At 35.7% G+C, this 21,285-nt stretch overlaps 1 protein-coding gene across 1 annotated transcript in view; it reads right to left on the reverse strand.

Moving 5' to 3' along the window:
• Positions 1-21,285, reverse strand: part of mical3a (microtubule associated monooxygenase, calponin and LIM domain containing 3a) — a 122,860-nt gene that overhangs the window by 96,432 nt on the left and 5,143 nt on the right. The window contains exon 2 of the mRNA XM_079873756.1: positions 1,636-1,859. The gene's annotated coding sequence lies outside the window, so the exon portion shown is untranslated. The remainder of the gene's footprint in view (positions 1-1,635; positions 1,860-21,285) is intronic.

Here is a 21,285-nt window from a genome sequence, read left to right on the forward strand (position 1 = left end):
TTGATATATTTTTTATTTATTAATTTTTTGATCACTAAGAAATTCACATCTACAACAAAAACAATGCAGGGACAAGTTACATTCCAAAATGTAATAAATGAGGTTAGTGGTTTGTTCAAATCTCAAACCCTACTAATACTGATACTTTCGTCAGCACTAATTAGGTCATTATTGCACATTGAAAGGATAATTTAAGGGCTCCTAAAATCTAAATACGAGCAAGTTAAAAGCTAGACTTCTCAGACTAGACACATAATTCATGTGATGACAGTCTACATCTGTTTGGTATTACGGCACAAAGAAGAGAATCTAAACACACCGATTCCACAAAGAAATGACTTAATCTACAGTTCAGAGAGAAAGAAATGCCTGTGTTCCTGAAAAACAAAGAAGCCCAACATAACCATAAACAAAGGCTCTGTCATTTATATTGAAAACTTGGACCAACAGATGCTACAAGATATACAGATGCAATAGCTCTACTCTTTTATGTGATTTACTGAGGACTACAACAACAACAAAAAAACCCTTCTAATGTAAAGTCAATAAAACAGTATATTACAATAATAAAATAGCACTTGGAATCAATAATTAAAAAATATTTTGATATATTATTTAAAATAATTATATATATATATATATATATATATATATATATATATATATATATATATATATATGCAATAGAATGACTTAAATCAGAGACAAAGCAGAACAAAATGTTTTAAATAGTTATTGAAATAGTCATATTTGTGCTTTGACCTTGTGATAAGTTGTTTCTAGCTAGCAAGAGTTAGCAGAAATTGTTCCATAGAAAACTTTTCTCAAAATCACTGTTACTTTCTGTAAGATAACATTCAGCTGTCTGTCAATATCTGGGACAAATTCAAATAAGTCATTTTAAGATCAAATGCAAGTTGCAATCTTAATGCACTGATCGCACAAACATACCTTACATTTTTATATTTATAAATACAATTTAATTTCTTGTTTCATAATCTAGCTCTCTCTCTCTTAAGATTTTTCTTTGAGATTTTCTGTACTTAACCGACTATTCTTTCAAATGATCAATCAAATCTTACAAAACTCTAATACAGTCTGATTCTTCACGCATAAAATGATGACTAGGTTCAGATCTATGTGCAATATAACAACACTGTATCTCTCCTCCACCATCACAAGGACATTCCACAAATGGATGTTCCACAGCAGAACAGGGTGACCCAGAATTGAGCTTCTAGTCGGCACATTTACTAATTAAACGGAGAACACAAGGCCTGATTCCTCCATCACAACTGAAGAAACAGGAGAAGAGCCGTTATGAAAAGCTAATGGGAGCCTGGGAAGCACGCATCCCACTGAGACTCCATCCCAGGTTATTAAAACGAATTCAAGGGATCCACCCATAATATTCCAGATGGGGATTATAATATCTCTCTGATGATTGTTTGCATCTGCAGCCCTGTTTTGTTAGCATCGCACGCTAGCACTTGCAGCATCTCATATCTACATGAATATGTAATGATGTCATCCATCACAACAAATCAGCCAGAAAGGATGGCTCTTATTTATTCTACAGCATGCACACTAAGCAGTACTGAATCAAAGCAAAGAAGCCAAGTCAATGACACTTACTTAAATCTCTCAGCTGCTGGGAAGAGTATGTTTATCTTAAGCTTTCTCTCCTCTCTTTTTCTTTCCCTCTTTCCTCCCCTTCTCACAACAGCAAGATACAGGCTGGACCAGTGCTGGTTGCCATGGTTACTGGAAGGGGAATGTGTCACATGACCAGGAGGGAGCAAAAGCAGGCGATGACCCCTCCTCCCTGCAATATCACTGGTTTACAAAGAAAATCCTCCCTGCGAAGACACAATGGGCTTCTTGAGGAGGTGGGTATGGATGTGAGGTTAAGTTTGACTGACTCTACTGTGTGCGCACGCCTTACGTGTACAAAATGTACCAGCAGCAGGGAGCCAGGATACAAAAATAACACACCAACAAGACGGCCAGGCATTCCTGCACCCTCCCAAGTGTGGCAGCTTGACCCGCTGGCCATGAGCAGGCACTCCTGTCGAGAGGGCTTATTTTAAGTCACTACAGACACTGGACAGATGCAGCGGCGTTATGGGCTAGCGGCCGAGTGTGAGATTTGTGAGATACTATATGATGCGTGCAAATGTGCACAGTTATGAAAAGCAGCATACTGTAACCTACATATGCTGCATAGCTGTGTTTCATAAGTGATCTGATGATTGAGTTATATATTGGTGAATCTTACAAAACTGTCAAGAACTTAGGTCATATTTCTCCTAAATAAAATGTATTATTGTTGAAGCCTGTTTTTAGGCCTAATACATTTGTTTGATGTTATTTTATTAAAAAAATAAGCACAACTTCACAACTTAAAAGTTTCATTACTGATACACAAAACTCTGCATTCTTATTATTATTTTTTTTATATTATTTATACATAATATTTATTTAACTTATACTTATAATTTATTTATAAGATATTTATTTAATATGTGACCCTGGACCACAAAACCAGTCTTATAAGTCTTAACCAGTCTTTATACATCATCTGAAAGCTGAATAAATAAGCTTTCCATTGATTTATGATTTGTTAGGATAGGACAATATTTGGCTGAGATACAACTATTCGAAAATTTGGAATCTAAGGGTGCAAAAAAAATCGAAATATTGAGAAAATCGCCTTTAAAGTTCTCCATTTCTGTTGGCGATTTTTCTGCATCCACTCACAAAAATACATTTTTGATATATCTAAGGTAGGAAATTTACAAAAAATCTTCATTGTTTTATTTTTGGCATAAAAGAAAAATCGAAAATTTTGACCCATACATTGTTTTGTTGGCTATTGCCACAAATATACCCGTGAGACTTATGAATGGTTTTGTGGTCCATATGATTAAAAGTATTTAAACAATCACATAATATTTCAATTATTGTAAATAATTTGTTGTTGTAAGTCGTTGAACCATAGTATATTTTTAATAAATATACATTTATTTTAAAGAATTATTAAATACAAATAGCAATACAGTGACTTTTTGAACTTTTGACAAATTAAAAAGCAGAACTATTTAAATGTTTAAATAATTTAAATAGTAATCTGAATAGTGCATTATTGTTTACATACATGTAAAGATTAATAATTAATGACGAGAATAGCCCTAAATTATTAATGATGAATCACCTTTGAGAATAATGACAGCTTTAAAAAAATAATGAGAATAATGAATTGAGAAAAATAACAAGTGTAAAAAAAGTGCTTGAGAAAATCTTCACTGTAAAAAGTTATATGATCAATTCGTTTTTACATTACATTAAAATAAGTTAAGCAATTTTCAACTTTTTAAATAAAGTTATACAAGATTAAACTTTTTTTTTTTTTATGTAATTGAAGTTTAAATGACTTAAACATCCACGTTGATTGTAATTTAATCTGGCCATGGTCACATTCTGTCTTGTACTCAAGATGGACTGACTGGTTTGGGAAATGAAACTCACTAACTCAAAACAGACAAAGGTGCAACAGAGTCTCATGGCTGGTTTAGTCTGCAAGGTTTGAGTCTCTGTTTGTATAGTCTGTAGGGCAGTATGGGAACTAAAAAAAATAACAGTTTGGAACAGTAATGACTTGCTACCTCTGAGCTTGTTGCTCCATTGACATGCAGTTGTCTGGTGAAATGGCAACTCTTTTTAGCACAGTTTGTGATATCATGATTTGTCTGGCCTGTAACAATAAATCAGTGATTATTCTTTTATTAGATGACGGTAAGTGGGAGTTGTGGGCAGAATTACCTGTTACGATAGTCCTTCTGAATGAGCTCTTTATATTAAAATAGCCTTTTCTACCCTAAAATAACAACAAAAGTGCCTTGCCACTATTTGAGTGAAGATAAGAAAAATTCTGCATGGGACAAAATGCCAAAAAAGACATGTAGATGAAGTTAAATTGCTGCAATTATATGATGAGAAACAGCCACAGGTTTGTGGTTCTTTTACAGGCAGAAAAATTGAACTGTGGTCAGAATGCAGAGCTGTTAAAGTCATTTAAATGCCTCACTAAAAACAGGGGGGGGGAAATACATGACACACTGTGGAACTGTTCGCTTCACACTTGGTTTGAAAAAGCTTGAGTGTTTGTAGGAAGTGGCTTTTTGACTACACAAAGTCATAAAATATGTAGCTGTGGTATTCATAGATTGTAGTGGGACCGTTGTGGGTTCTGATCAGTCCAGGGTTGGGAAACAGTAAGGAAATGAGGGACTGTTTTTTTTTGTTTTCCAAATACAGTGAGAAATCCAGATCCCCCGGCCTGTCAGGGTTTATTTGTTCAACATTGATTTATATGATGTATTTCCTGACTACTTACCAAATAAAAACATAAATGGACATAAAGTATGATTTATTTGAGTTTAAATGTGAAAAAATTTTTTAAGAAGAGACCATATAGCGTGATATGAGAGACATGAAACTAGCACGGTTGTTTGGGACAATGGTCAATTATTGGTCATTATATAAAAATATTTGATCTTACCAAAATGGGCCAATCATAATCAAATATTCCAGAGAGCCGTAATAAATTAAATATAAAGCTGCTGAAGTCAAACTAGTTTGTGTTCACATGGTAAACCTCATTAAATAGTGCGTGCTTGGCATGCGGGTACATGGAACCAATTGCTGTTAAATGCGATTTGATGGAAGTAAATGAGGCCATTAACTTATCGCGTGTGGTTAACATAATTAACATTCCAACATAGCTGTAAATTTCACTCTTCATAAAACACAGTGTAGTGTTTACCTCTAACCTACAGTATTAGCACCACCCAAACCAGAATAACAACAGTCTTAATCAGTAACCAGTCAAGAAAGGATGGGGTTCCAATGAAATGACCAAACAAATAAACAATCAAATAAATAAATAAAAATTTTGATATGCTTTGAATTGTTTCACTATGTGAAAAGACAACAGTGGCTGTGTGTGTGTGTGTGTGTTTTCCCCCATCAATGATGGAACCATCACTGGTGTCAGGGGCGCCACCATCAATTTTGGGCCCTATGAAAGAATATGAGGTTGGGTCCCCTACCCATTCCGTTAATAAAATCGATCTCTGGGGCCCCCAAAAGTGCCTGGGCCCTTAGAATCGTCCTAACTTTTACCCCCTTAGCGGCGCCCCAGTCTGGTGTCTTTCTGTCTTTCTGTTCCCATAAACAGCTGTCCAACAGAATCAGAGAGGATGTCCAAACCAGTGTCTCCTGTTTCATGCATTATGTATTGACTTGTCTCCCACAACTCTACACTGGCAGGGTTTGTCTCAGCCGTGAATACAAAAATACAGCACCTGTCAACACCGTCAGGCTTCTATTTCTCTCTGGCAGACAGCAATGGGCATAAGGTTAAGAAAACAATGCATTTAAATATGACTGCTTCCAGATTATTCTTTGTAATCTGTGTTTGCCAAAAATGTAACAAAGCACTGTAGAGAACCTGCTTATAACCTTTGATAACATTTAGACAAACTGATTCAGTAAAATATATCTTACAGAGACTTAAAGGTATAGGGTATAGGCAGCTTGTTTTATAAACACTTTTTGGGCCCTATTTTAACGATCTAAGCACATGGTCTAAAGCGCAAGGCTCAAGTGCACTTAGGTCTGAATCCACTTTTGCTAGTTTAACGGCGGGAAAAATGGTCGGCGCGCCCGGCGCATGGTCTAAAAGAGTTGTCTCTATTCTCTTAATGAGTAAAGGGGGTGTTTTGGGGGTCAGAGTCTCATCTCCCATTCCCTTTTAAAGCCAGTTGTGCTCGGATTTGCTATTTACATGGCGGAATTTGCAAGCGAAAAAAATGAACGCTTCTCTAGCGAGGAAACGGATCTGCTCGTGCACGAGGTTAAAGCACATGCAGACCATCCACAGGACAAAGTGTACGCGCATCGTGGACCCGGCTATACCAAAACAATGAGCTTATGCTGTGTTCACACCATGTCATAACCATAATTACGAGATGGCAACCAGTGACGTTCTACCCGGAGCTGTTCACATGGTTTTTACAAAAATATTGATAATAATAACAAATGTTTCTTGAGCACCAAATCAGGATAACCATTCTGAAGGATCACCAGAAATATTTCATTTGAACTTTTATTGGATATCATTTAGCATTAGCATTAAAATGATTAAAGCCACTTTTAAACAAAGAAACAGACCCGTGAAATAGCACATAAACATTTTGCCAAGCGTCATCCATTCAAATCTATAAAACCTGCGCACATTAAAAGCATGTATTTGTTTTCTTTCTCCAAGTAATAGTCACAGAGATGCTTGCCCTAGCAAGCTCCAATATCTAAATATAACCTGAAGAAAACCTCTCATGCTGAGATGCCACAATGTGTTGCAATGACCTCTGTCTTAACTCTCTCTGTCCTCCACACCATGCATCACTCTTCATTAGACTAAATCTGCTGCATTATAAGATCACATTTGAGATGACCTTGCACTTGCCCTGATTTAGAGCATACTCATACTGCAATGCAAGGAAACAGTTCAATTTGGTCTGAGTGTGTGTGCGTATAAGTGCCTTTCTTTGCCGGCTCTGTACACTCAAGGCTCTCTGCATTATGCTTAACAGTCCATGACTCATGATGGTGCATGTTAAAGTCACTGCACTCATTATCACGGGTCCCATTTACGAGACTTTTTATTGACCAATGGGTGGGGCTGGATACATCAACCTAATAGAGCGCAAAGCTGAACCCTATCAGGCCTCAGCTGATACTCTTCGAAAGAGACAGTGAGATCTACTAACATCTATTCGAACACTCCAGCCACAATTAAAATCGGCATTAAAACTGGAAATTGCGATAGTCTTTTCACTCCTGTTGTGACGTACATCTGATCAAAACGTCTTCTGTAACAAAAAAAAAAAGTAGGGCAAGACTTCAATAGGTGGTCTTTAAAAATCTATAAATGTATTTGCATTAAATAACAAAATATCAAACAAGTGGCATTTACTTGAAAGGATTAGAGCACAAACATAGTGGCTAAAAGTGCTGTCCGGCCTTGACATTTTCACCCGTTATTCAAATGTTATTAAAATTGTGTTAAAGATTTCATAAGCACAAGTTGTGGTTGGAGTCAATAGTTTCATTTGTGATAACTCAATGAAACATGCCAAATGGGCAGGCTGTCACAAAGACATTATGAACACACGCAAAAACAAGAGAGAACCAACTAAATATTAATAAGTGATATCAATTTATGCTTCATAAGTCCTTTTTTTTTATGCATTTTTTTTTTTTCAAAGTAAAACTTTTAGGGTCATTAAAAACAGATATCCTAGTCTGGACATCACTTTTGGCCACTACTGTACTTTTCAAGCAAACGTTTTGGAACGTATTTGCATGTGAATATTATGAACTAGTACACTGGTTGTTAGTCTGCTAAGACTGTGTGAACTTGAAGGGAACTGACTTCGTACAAAAAAATTCTAAAAACGAAAAACATAATTTGTTTTATATTTTGTATCTAACGCTGGGTTTTCAAAACTGGGGTTCAGGAGGGAACTATAGGGGTATTTGCTAAATCATAAAAATGTTAAATTAAAATACACAATTTTCAATAAAAAAAAAGTTTTATTTGTTTACATGCATGTCATGTGACCATTAACCAACACCCGAGACCTGTGAACATGCAAATGTGTTGTTAAATTACTAACTTAAAATCTCAGTGGTACTTCAAAAAATATGTAGATCGATGGGATTGACTGACAAAAAAGGACACTGACTAAGGTCAGTATCAGAGGAAGAAGTTAAATGAGTAAATAGCTACACAGGATGAAAATAAAACCAATAAAACATGTTAAAAAAAGATCAAAAGGGTTACTCTGGTAAGATTCAGTCTGCATATCACATGTAATACCCTGTCAAAAGATCCAACAGGTATTTTATAAGCAGCACAAATCTGAGTAACCCTATAACATGAAAATTTAATTTCCTCTCATGAAATCCACCAAAGAACCTGTGCAGATATCTCCTAATCAGGTCCAGAAAAGTACAGACCGCTCATCTTCTGCCCTTCTTGTGGTCTGCCTCTGGGACTGATCGTGGATTACTGCATACTGGATTTATCTGGATATGTCAGGATACGTCTTCCTGAACACTACAGTTCCTTGAAAATGAATATGTACACTGCAAATGTCTGGTGGCCAGCCAAAGAAATGTAATGCTCTCTCTCCTTAGACACATTATAATGCCCTCAAGCTGATAATTCATTTAACCACATTTTTCTAGGGCAGAGCAGTTCATACTATTCTAGAGGACATTTGAACATGTTCTAGAGGTTCCCAGGGGTGGAACGCAATCCCTAACAGAGCCGTGCATGGGTCAAAATGTCATTATTTATAAGTGATTGCCCTACATCACAGTCAGAGAGTATAAATAGTAGCACTGAAACTAAAAGTCTCTGAGCCCTTCTGTTATGTTTATTGTAACAACAAATGAGCCATTTCATCTGGACTACATGCTGACATCCCGCTCTGTAAGACATGAAGGATTAGTATTGATCAGGGTGAGTCAGTCTGTAAGACTGCGAGGACAGGAATTGATTTAAAGACAGTTGCATCATGGTTGCAGTTCAGTGTAAAAGCTGGACTCACAAGGATTTACAGTCAATCAAGTCATCAGTAACTTGAAGGGATAGTTCACCTAAAAATGAAAATTATCCCATGATTTACTCACCCTCAAGCCATCCTAGGTGTATATGACTCTTTTCTTTCAGACAGAACACATATCCTGGCTCTTCCAAGCATTCTTATGGAAGAGAATGTTATAAGCTTTGACGCCTCTCGCAATTTAGAAAAATAGGGCTGTGCAATAAACTCAAGCTCCTCTTCTCTTATATCCAAATCCTCCGACATTTCTCTTTCAAATTTCTCGTTTTAGACTTCTAATGCGTGACTGGTGTTTTGTTTTGCTCTATCTTCTGCGTTTCCAAATTCAACATTGCGTCATGCGTTGCGTCAGTTCGCTGCAGATCCCTGTGTATACGGCTATAGCTATAATAAAGTTTTAAATATGGATATTTTTCTTACAAAAACCCATTTAACAACCCCCTGGAGCAGTATGGATTATTTTTATGATGGATGGATGGATGCATTTTTTGGGCTTCAAAATCTCGCCCCACATTCACTACCATTATAGGGCTTGGAAGAGCCAGGATATTTTTTAGATATAACTCAGATTGTGTTAGACACCTAGGATGGCTTGAGGGTGAGTAAATCATGGTATAACTAAACATTTTGTGTGAACTATCCCTTTAAGAAGCACAGCTGTTTTTTCAAAACGGATAATAATAAGAAATGTTTCTTGAGCAGCAAATCTGCATATTAGAATGATTTCTGAAGGATCATGTGACACTGAAAACTGGAGTAATGATGCTGAAAATTCAGCTTTGCCATCACAGAAATATATTACTAGGGCTGTCAAACGATTAATCGCGATTAATCGCATCCAAAATAAAAGTTTGTTTTAACATTATATATGTGTGTACGGTGTATAATTATTTTCTATATATAAATACACACACATGCATGTATATATTTAAGAAATATTTGCATGTATATACTGTGTATATATATTTATATTATATATAATTTATATTATATCTAAATATTTTATATATAAATAACACATTTTTCTTAAATATATATGCATGTGTGTGTATTTATATATAGAAAATAATTATACTCCATACACACACACATATATTATGTAAACACAAACTTTTATTTTGGATGCGATTAATCGCGATTAATCGTTTGACAGCCCTATATATTACACTTTAAATTTTATTCAAATAATAAAAAACGTCTCGGTTACTGATGTAACCCTCGTTCCCTGAAGGAGGGAACGGGAGACGTAACGTCGACGTGAGCGACTGAAAGGGAACTTCCTTTAAATTGTAGTAATATTTCATTATTTATTACTTTTTTACTGTACTTTTGATCCAATAAATACAGCTGTGGTGAGCATCAGAGACTTCTTTCAAAAACATTCAAAAATATTTCCAACCCCAAACTTTTGAACATATATTCAGACAGTCAAACAAACATTTAATTTTATTTTACTTTAATTTCCTAGACACCTTGAAATGTAATACCACACGTAAAACCTTTATGAAATAAGACATTTTAGATTTTAGAATACAAATATTTTATGCAAAATGTGTTGCATAACACTTTGATGTCACTTTAAATTATGGTCTGTCACAACACATGATATAATTGAATGGATTGTTGTTCTGTGTGGCCAACCGAAATGATGTTTTATGTCATGCATATGCAAGCACTAACACAGATAATGTATTTTGTATTCAATTTCAAATAACATAAAGAATGGCCCTCTCAGGACTATGTGTTCTTTATTTGATCATTCACCGCATTTTAATTGCACTTCAATTCAGTGTTGAATGAGTTGAGCCTCTCTCACCCTCTCATTCACACTCCCAGTAGCCAACATTCCCCTCTGTCTCTTGATTCACTCTTATATAAGCGCAGCAGTACACACTCAATCGCTGTCACTCCATTTCAATACAAGCAGTAATTTAAAGAGCCATAACAAAATGACCCTGAATAACAGTCTATATGACAAGTTCAGCTAGCTTCCCTTGTGAAAAAAACCTAAATGTATTTAAAATACATTTATACAAAACCATTAACATATTTACTGACATACCGCTTGAGAATTACTGATACTGTATCAATATAATAATTAAACTTTCAAAAAGGAAAAAGGAACTCCAAGGCACTCTCAATTGCAAAAGTTAAAAAGCCTTTATTATTATGGCTTGGTCACATTAACCCACTAAAAAACTCCAACGCGTTTCGGCTACATGCCTTCTTCTGGGAGTTAAAAAAAAAACAGATTAAATAATTTAAAAAATAATTAAACTTTATTTGGAGTACTTCTTCATTGTACAATGGACATTTCTTAATATTAAGTCTAAAACATTTTTCATTCATTAGTAAGGACAGTATGATCTCTTTATAATTTCAGTCTTTAAATGCAAGATATTTAAAGTGTACCTAAAGTATTCTTGCAATAGTTCCATTTTAGCACAATCAAATATACTTAAAGGGTTAGTTCACCCAAAAATGAAAATTAGCCCATGATTTACTCACCCTCAAGCCATCCTCGGTATATATGACTATCTTCTTTCAGACAAATACAATCAGAGTTATATTAAAAATGTCCTGGCTCTTCCAAGCATTATAATGGCAGTGAATGGCCGTTTCTGTTTTGAAGTCCATCAAAGTGCATCCATCCATGATAAAAGTGCTCCACACAGCTCCGGGGGGTTAATAAAGACCTTCTGAAGCAAAGTGATGTGTTCGTGTAAGAAAAATATCCATATTTAAAAAAATTTCGACTAAAAGTATCTTTACTTGGACCTCAGCACTATAACTAAAGTACTTTAAGTACAAAATTAGTCCAATTTAGCAGACTTTAAATATAACAATTAAGTATACCAAAAGTACAATTGCAGGGTATTTATATTACAGAAATATGTAAATGTATTTGTATTCTTAGCATAAAATACATGTATTTCAAATACATTTTAGTATATTTATTTTTTCACTAGGGTTACAAAACTCTTTGCTCAGAGTCAAGTATTCAACAGCCCCGTATTATCTATACATTTGTTTTTCTCATTTACATATATATATATATATATATATATATATATAATATATATATATATATATATATATAATATATATATATATATATATATATATATATATATATATATATTGTATAATTCTAAGTTTTGATGAATAAAACTGGAGTGCATTGCAACATTTGGGTGAGTCCTTTCCCTGCTCTCAGCTGACTGATGTCATATTGTAAATATGTTCTGCTTAAAATGATCTCAAGCCTCCATGACAGATTAGTCAACTGCAACAAAAGCATAACAGTGTGGACAGCAGAAACACTTAGTTGTGCCAGTGAGATTTAAGCATGGACTACAAAGTGAAATTTAGGCAGGAGGTGGTCCAAGATTAAAAAATAAAATAATAAATTGAAAGTATCATAACAAGTAATCAGTAACACTTCACAATATAGTTCATTAGTTAACATTAGTTAATGTATTAACTAACATGAACTAACCATGAGCAATCCATATGTTACTGTATTTGTTATAACGTTAGTTAATAAAAATACAGCTGTTCATTGTTAATGTTATTTTATATTTCATTAACTAATGCAAGCAAGATTTTAATAAAGCATTAGTAAATGTTGAAATTAACATTAACAAAGATTAACAAATGCTGTAGAAGTGCAGTTCATTATTAGTTCATGTTAACTAGCGAACCTTATTGTAAAGTGTTACCAAATAATCCATACAAATACATGCAATATTTCAAACCTTTAAGCCATATAATAAAAAGCCATATATAATGATTTAAACATTAATCATTTTCTCGCTCAAAGCTATAAAATGGTCCAATAAGACTTTCGAAAACACTGCTTTCTGTTTAAACATTCTATATAAGAATAGAGCCATATGGACTACTTTTATGGTGCTTTTTCATCATTTTGTAGGTTGACAGTCACTGCCGTCACTCTTTTTCATGGAAAAGAGCGGCTATGAAGGAAAAAAAGTTATATGGGCTTGGATTAACACAAGGGTGGGTAAAAGATGAGAGCATTTTTGTGTGAACTATTCCTGACTTTTTTGTCACATAGAACACGTTTTTGCTGAGACGCATTTAAAAAAAAAACAACAACTTGAACTTGATGCTGGAAAAGACAGAGAGACTGCAAGAGACTCGATCACAACGGTTATGAAAATGTAACAACTGAAAAAAGCAAACCAAATGAGTAGGGGTACATTTGTACATCGCACAGTCGTACATGCAGTATTACTGTACAATCACTGCATCACACACACTAACACACACTGCAGCTGTTCAAATATTGTGACATGTGATCTCAACTGGACACAAAGGGCCTTTTTAACGAAGAATTGAGGGACAACAGGGAGAGAGGAGAGAAGTCCACCATCAGACTGTCCTCTATTTTGGCAGAGAATAGAAAGCATTGTGCAGCATGCGGCACAGCAGTACACTAGAGTTACTACACCACAGACTGACCTCCACCAGACACACAAACAAACTGCTCCCCATCCTACAGCACAGGATTACACACGCAGCATGACATCAGTGCATCGGACAGAGGGAATGCTGGGACACACCCTTTGTCTCAGATGTTCAGCTGTTTGTTTGATAAAGGAACAGAGATATTTTAAGTTTAGTCATTCCCTACCAGTGACAAATGTAATAAAATATTGTTTGCTAACAGATTACTAATCTTTATTACAGAAGAAAAAATGTTTTTATTATATATACAACCTGATCTCACGGGAAAACATAATTGGTGGCAATTTCGTATGAATTTGTACAATGTGAATCATACAAAACAATTATGATTATTAGAAAAAAAGTAAGCATAAAGGTCCATAAATGGGTCCATACTAAGCATACATGTCACTGGGGCGTAAACAGATCGTACGAAAAAGAATACAAATTCATTCAAAACATCCACATATTTTGCCAAAACGTAAAATAGTTATACAAATTGCCAAGTCCAGCAGGCGTAATGATATGACGCAGCGCCTGAAAATAGTCCCCAGCTCGGTAACTTCCAATGTGACCGGGACTAAGTTTGTCTAACCTATTAGACCTATTTTCAGGCGCTGCGTCATATCATTACGCCTGCTGGACTCATGGTACGGCAGCAAAGTTTCTTGATTATTACGCAGGAATGAGAGTATAGTTCCTAGCCATATCAGCCTAGAAAATCGCAACTTTACATTTTCCGTCGGTCTTAGTACGATGTAACTACAGAAGAGTCAAGTTTTAAATAGGAAAAATATCGAAACTCTTTGGTCATTTTTTTGAGAGAGATGCTAATGGTCTTGTCCGATTCAATGATCTATGCTAAGCTATGCTAAAAGTGGTACCGCCAGACCCGGAGATCGGCTGAATGGATTCGAAAACGGTAAAACTCAACTGTTTAACTCTGGGGGAGTTGTAAAATGAGCCTATTTCCAAAAAAAGTGGAGTATCCCTTTAATTTGCCATATACTGCCTACAGTTTGTTTATTTATGTATTATTTAGTTATTTTAAGTTTGAATGTTCATTGAATCCAATTTTGTCTAAAAAAAATAAATATTTTTTGCAGTTTGATCAAATATTGAGCCAAGTAAAAGATTCATTCTATTTAATTCATCACACTGGTCAAGGTCAATTCAAGTGCACTGCATTGTGGGATACAGCATTCTGTGCAGTGCACTCTGTTTTATATATTTTATATATATTTAAATAGCTTTCTTAGGCCATGATATACTGCAGTCTTATGAGTAAACAGAAAATGAAAAACAACCATAACACACCCCTACCAGGTCAAAAGAGGCAAGTGTGCCAGTTGTCTAAAGCTATGACACACCACCTCAAAATATTAAGTTGACATGTTAATGAAAACAACAAACCTACAGGCATGCAACAGGTTTTTAATGAAGCAACTAGCCCTTTAAACATCCTTCTTGACTGGATTAAATTTGGAAAATTAAAAGCAGATTTGAACGGGATGTACATGTTATGGTACAGTAACACGAAAACAGATGATGTCATGATCTAAATATGAAGATAAATAGATTTGAGTCATGGCAGCTAGCTGAGAAGACCTTAAAATGTCATTCCTGCTTTCGTTAACAAGTCTTTGAGATTTTACAGAGCGCAGATCTCTCGTCAGGATCATAATATTATTCAAACACCGTTTGATGCTGTAAAAAAGTATATTTTCTCTGGAGCTATATGTGCAAACAGTGTTCTAGTCAACTAAAGCATTTGGCTTATGAAACTGACATTTCTATTAAAAAAAATAGGTGTCTGTTTGTTATAAAAGACAATTTTTTCACATCTTTTCACGTTACAACCGAATTAATTTGACATGTTCTGATGACAAAAAGTCCAATTATCACACAAAGTTGCATATGTTCCACTTTTTTATATAATTATTCACTTCCTTTATATGGAAATAAAGTGATCCAGACATTCTTCGCAAATTCACCTTTTGTGTTCTATAGGAAAAAACAATTTGGAGTTTGGAAAGACATGAGGGTATATATAATGACATAATTTTAATTTTTGTGTGAGCTGATTTTTTTTTTTTTTTTTTTCACATGATTTCAGTGGTTTGGTTTTTATGAGGTGACTAGATCATTCTGTATGAATCACCCTTGGCGCTCACCGCTGTATATGACATCAGTCAAACATGCTGTGCTCAACTTCCTGTTCTAAGAAACATCCACCCATGCCCTTCTCATACTAATTTAAAAAGGAGAAGAGTAGAAAAAAAGAAGTTTACTATTTCAAACAAACATATCTGTCTCAAGATGGGACAGTGTTGACAGTTGACAGGAATATTTTTCTAAAACAAAGGTAACCTTATCTGACTGGAAGATGTACAAATTTATGAAAATCAAATTTATATCACATTACTTGGGAAACAAAACAAAAATCCTCCACAAATTCTATTATTTCACCTACACATAATGTAACATGCAGATCAACTACACAAAAACAAATCTGGCTTGCCTCCAAATTATTATTAATCTTAATAATTAGATGCAGTCTGCATAAAGCGTCATCTTAACCCAGAGCACTTACTGAGAGAGCCCTTGAAAATGATTCAATCCCAGCCAAAACTCACTCCCGTCAGGACAACCAAATGATACCACACACATGGTAAGAGGATCTTCCTTATGTGAACAGTCATGGATTAAAGATAGGAATGTTTAGTTCCCTTGTTTTACTGTAATCCAATTAGAATCTTTGTAAAGATGCCCAGACACAGACTCACTGTATGGCAGGCTCAGCGTTGAATCAGTGTTAAGTGGACTTTTCATAGATATGTGTTATATTTTATGTACATGAGACACTTTTCATTTGCATCCTCTATACTGTATAATGCTAGGTTTTTACATTTTCTTAAAGTCAACATAAATTGTAGTTTACAACCTGTAATGTGAGTGAAATATACAAAAAATGTAGGGCGGGACTTTATTTTATTCATCAGGAATTCGTAGGATGGTAAAAAGTGGGCGTTTCATTCCCGAATGTGAGTTTGCTATGCTAATACAAATGCCAAAATAGCTATTCAAGTTAATTGTTGACTTTATTCAGTATAGCTCACTTGGTTTAATAGATGAGCAAGCAATTATATTTTGTTTACAGATTATGAAACCAAACATTTTTATCATGCACCAAAGATTCATTGACAATAAGACCAGGAGCATGCATTATATGGATCTCTCTCTCTCTCTCTTTAATCATTTCAGTCGTATCTGACTCTTGGTGATTCTACAGTCTCTCGCCATACGCACAAGACTGTCCATGAATTTTCTTGGCAATGTTTTTTCCAGATTAGGCTGCCAGGTCTTTCCCCAACCCTCCCCATTATATATATTGGGAGTCGCACACACACACACACACACACACACACACACACACACACACACACACACACACACACACACACACACACACACACACACACACACACACACACACACACACACACACACACACACACACATACATTCAAACCGACAGCCAATTTGGCAATCCACCAAACCTGCATGTCTTTGGACTAAGTTGGGGAAACCGGAGCACCCGTAGGAAACCCTGAGTTCTGTCTGTTCTTTGTTCCGTGTCATCCTTATGTAGTTGCATAGTGTTTTCCTGCTATTTCCCTAATCCGAGTTACATTGTAAAGTATATTATGTTAATCCCTCATAGTTGTGCGATATCTACAACCACTATATTTCAACTGTTGTTTTTTTTTCATATTAGGAAAGACACTGTTGTCCAAAACAACATTTGACCCCACTGACTTTCATTGTGAACAAAAAACACTAGACAATTTCATTTGATCTTCTTTTGTGTTCTACTGAAGAAAAAAAAAGTGTAAACTGTATTTTTCCATGTTTACTCAACCAACTTGCGACATACATACACAAGTTTTGACTGAAATATAATTACTGTATAGACTTTTGGCATTAAATGTGTACAGTAAGGCCAACTAGTCGTGATTGGGTTGTCATCCAATTTGGATCTCCATTAGCTTCCTGAGCTAGCCTGGCTAACGTCAGACCAAGTCTCATTTGAGACTTGGTCTGGGAACCACGTGTTCATTTTCTCGTATTTGAGGCGTGGTTTACGAATGCCCAGAGCCGTTTATTGGGCGCTATGAATGTCTATCAAATGCGCCTGTACGTAGCTCATAGCCAATTGCTTCAATTATACCAGATGACGTATGTAAAGCGACAAAAATTCGACGAGGAAAAAGACGATGGGTCAAAGATTTATTTGTACACGATGGCGTTTAGTGAATATTACCGTTTGTGCAAGATAAACATGAGGGTAGAAGGTAACGTTGAGTCTGATTCCATGTTGGATCCATAGATATAAACAAACTGCTTCGGTGTCGTCATCGTCTTGCTGCTCCCTCCCCGTTCTGTGATTGGTTCCCTTTTTCAGGGGAAAATCTGGTCCATGGTGTCCAGACTGCCTAGCAGCATGAATAAAATCGCGCTGCGAGCAAGGCAGTATGGGGAAACCCAGGCTATTCCTGAGCTGGAATCCTCAATCATCTGATCATATAGTATCTTACATGACACAGAGGCAGAATACAGTATGTAAAGATGGCTGCGTGGAGTGGCTCTGCTATCCTGACATGTATGAGGGTGGAGAGTGGAGATTGTGTATCTATTCGAGTACTCGAGGACCCTTCTAGTCATCTATGTTTAAACTCCACCAAGGAATGTGTTGCATAAAGCGTATGACCCGTCATGAACAAGTGCATACATGCATGCCAACATAAAATCAGGATTGGTTTGATAATGCAGAGAACACACACACATGAAATGTGATCTTGGAGGGTTTGCAGGAGAACAACTGTTGAACAAATTGGGTGCCTGTAGCTCCAGCCCTGCATTTTCTGCTATACCAATTACAAATTACAAACTCTTTCTAGTTGTTATCTTTTAGTAGGTGCACAGTTTAAAAATTTATGAGTTAATAGCCATGCATTAAATATAGTCATTAGCTTGTAAAGATTACAAGCTAAGAGTGTCAGACTTTGGTCTGACCAGCACTAACACATATAAAAACATTACAAATTATTAATGCAGATCATTTAACAAGTGTTAGGTGTAAACTCCAAACAAGCCTATAAGCCTATTAATTTCATTTTTCAGATTCACACATGTACACTGCTCAAAAAAATTAAGGAAAAATTGGGAAAACAGTTTTTAGTTGAAAACGGTGTTATGTAAACAAGTGTCATGTAAACAGCCCCTTAATCATCACAGATTAACACCAAGTCAATTAAACTTCAGGGGAAGATTAGGAAGCATAAGGTTAGGCAACTTCATGTGGAAGCATAAGTGATTGTGGATCAGTTGCTTTGGTGCAAATGAAAGAGAGAACAGGTGCACTGGAGAGGCAACAGCAAGACAACCCCCAAAAAGGGAATGGTTTTGCAGGTGGTGTCCACAGACAAATGTTGATTAATGCTTGCTTGACAGAGCTCCTCTGGTCTTTATTGGAAGATTCATTTATAGCAGATTCACTTTTCAAATAGTATGTACTTTAGCATATGTTGAAAAAAAAAAATTGAATTCAACCTAAAAATATTCCCTGGTCGTCCAATGAGCTATTACCATGGAATTAAACCAACTTCTTTATATGTGAGAGGAAAAAGAGACAGGGGATGTCCACCGGCACTGCATACTCAGGCCATGCTCATGTTCAAACAGCGGCGGCGGCGCAAACTCCTGAGAGTCATTTTACAGAGGCATAAATGCACAGGCATTTAGTATCTTATAACACTATGGGCTCATGTATGCCGCACACACAGAATGAGCGCTGCTTTGTCCTGCCAGCGATGGAGGCTGACTGTCCCCAGCACTGGGTCTGTGAGTGGTCCTTGGCTGAGAAAGTACCCCCTGTTTAAGGCTTTCAATGGTGGAAGTAAGTATCTGGCCCAGACTCACCACAGCTATCCAATAGCACTTGACTGCACACTGACAGAAACACAAGCCCACCAAGACTGTATGGTAATAAAGGGCAGGAAATAGGGGGGAATATGTATATATTAGGGCTGTCAAACGATTAATCGCGATTAATCGCATCCAAAATAAAAGTTTGTTTTTACATAATATATGTGTGTGTACGGTGTATAATTATTTTCTATATATAAATACACACACATGCATGTATATATTTAAGAAATATTTGCATGTATATACTGTGTATATATATTTATATTATATATAATTTATATTATATATAAATATTTTATATATAAATAACACATTTTTCTTAAATAAATATATATGCATGTGTGTGTATTTATATATAGAAAATAATTATACTCCATACACACACATATATTATGTAAACACAAACTTTTATTTTGGATGCGATTAATCGCGATTAATCGTTTGACAGCCCTAGTATTTATGCACACACACTGTTCAATGAAAGAAGTCTTGTGCTCACCAGGGCTGCATATTTTGTGAAAAATTATTAGAATTTAAAATAATATATTTAAAAAATGGATTGATGACAATGCTGAATTTTCAGCAACTGCTACTCCAGTCTTCAGTGTCACATGATCCTTCAGAAATCATGCTGAATTGGTCCTCAAGACACATTTTTTGTTATTATCATTAATGTTGAAAACAGTTGTGCTGCTTAATAATTTAGTGAATACCGTGATACATTTCCCGCATGTTTCTATAATGAATGGAAGTTCTTGTCAAATAAAGCTGTCAAGAGATGACGTTCATGTTGACACTGATTTGCAGCAACAAAGCAAACATAAGTCAGTCATTTTTATTGAGATTTCACAATTCCCATAACCAAGAGCAAAAATATTGATTGGGAATCAAGAACATATATTATTTTGGGTTGCATTCAGTGTAAAACCACAGAAAACAAATAAGCCAATCTAGACCATTTCCACACATGATCTGCTTACATTCTGAATACTTTTAGATTCTCCAGACAACATCATAACCAGACGAAACCTATCCAAACCACTTCGTGCTGGAAGACTTGGACCAAATGAACCTTCCCTCTCCAAAGCTGTCTGATTCAATTTCCTCAGAATCTGTGCTATTTAATAGGGGTGAATCAAACTTTGAGAAATCATTTCGAGTCTGAGTTAGAACTCAAGTCTCGATCCAGGCTGAAATCTGAGCATGCCCACAATTCATCAGGTTTATAATTTAATCCCTTGATTATGGACTTATAATATGATAATATCCCCCATCTGCTGCCTTCTATATTACGATAAGTAATAAGAGATGACTTTGGTTTCTATCAAGCTCCTCCAAGCAGCTTTTGAACCCAAGTAGGCTATACTAACAGCTCTGGATAAGTGGCCTTAGCCGCAGAGTCGCAACCAAGCCAGTGATTCACAATCATTCACTACAGACAAAAAAAAATGGCATCGAATTGGGTCCATGTGGACTGTATGGTTTTGCATTGGCATCTGAAGCTGACCCACAGACAAAGGAATCGGCCTCATGGAATGAATAATGCTTCTGGATTGTAGAGGATACGGCCACAGGCGGGGTTAAAGCAGGGTAAGTGGGGGGTGGGGGGTGGAGGGGGTTAGGGGGTGAGAAAGGGTGCTGACGTAAAGAAACCCCTGTAGGCAGGGAAAGAATACGTCTGTCTGGTTTGTGTAGAGATGAGGATAAAATATGAATTGTCCACGTCAGCAGACAATCAGAAAAAGCAGTGTCCAATTCTGTCTGTGTTGACAATCAAAACAGGAATCTGAAAACTGCAGACTGTCACACAAATAGAAGATAATTGTTCTCTTTCATAGGCTATAACTTGTATCACTTATATAACATAGCTTTAACAAACATTGACCTCCACAATGGACTATTTCTATGAAGTTTATTTTTTTACATTTATTCTAATGCTGTCAGATTTAATGCTTTTAATTAATTATGAAGAAAGACTACACTGGTTGTGTTGTTGTTACCTTTTGTTTTTTGGGAGTGTGAAGGTCATACAATTTCGGATTCTTTTGTCTCACTGAATCTACAGCAAATTCTCATTAGTAATAGCAAGTTGTGAGTTGTTAATGACACTAATACAATAATAAACAAT

This window comes from Squalius cephalus, assembly GCF_949319135.1.
Source record: "Squalius cephalus genome assembly, chromosome: 6".
NCBI lineage: Eukaryota > Metazoa > Chordata > Actinopteri > Cypriniformes > Leuciscidae > Squalius > Squalius cephalus.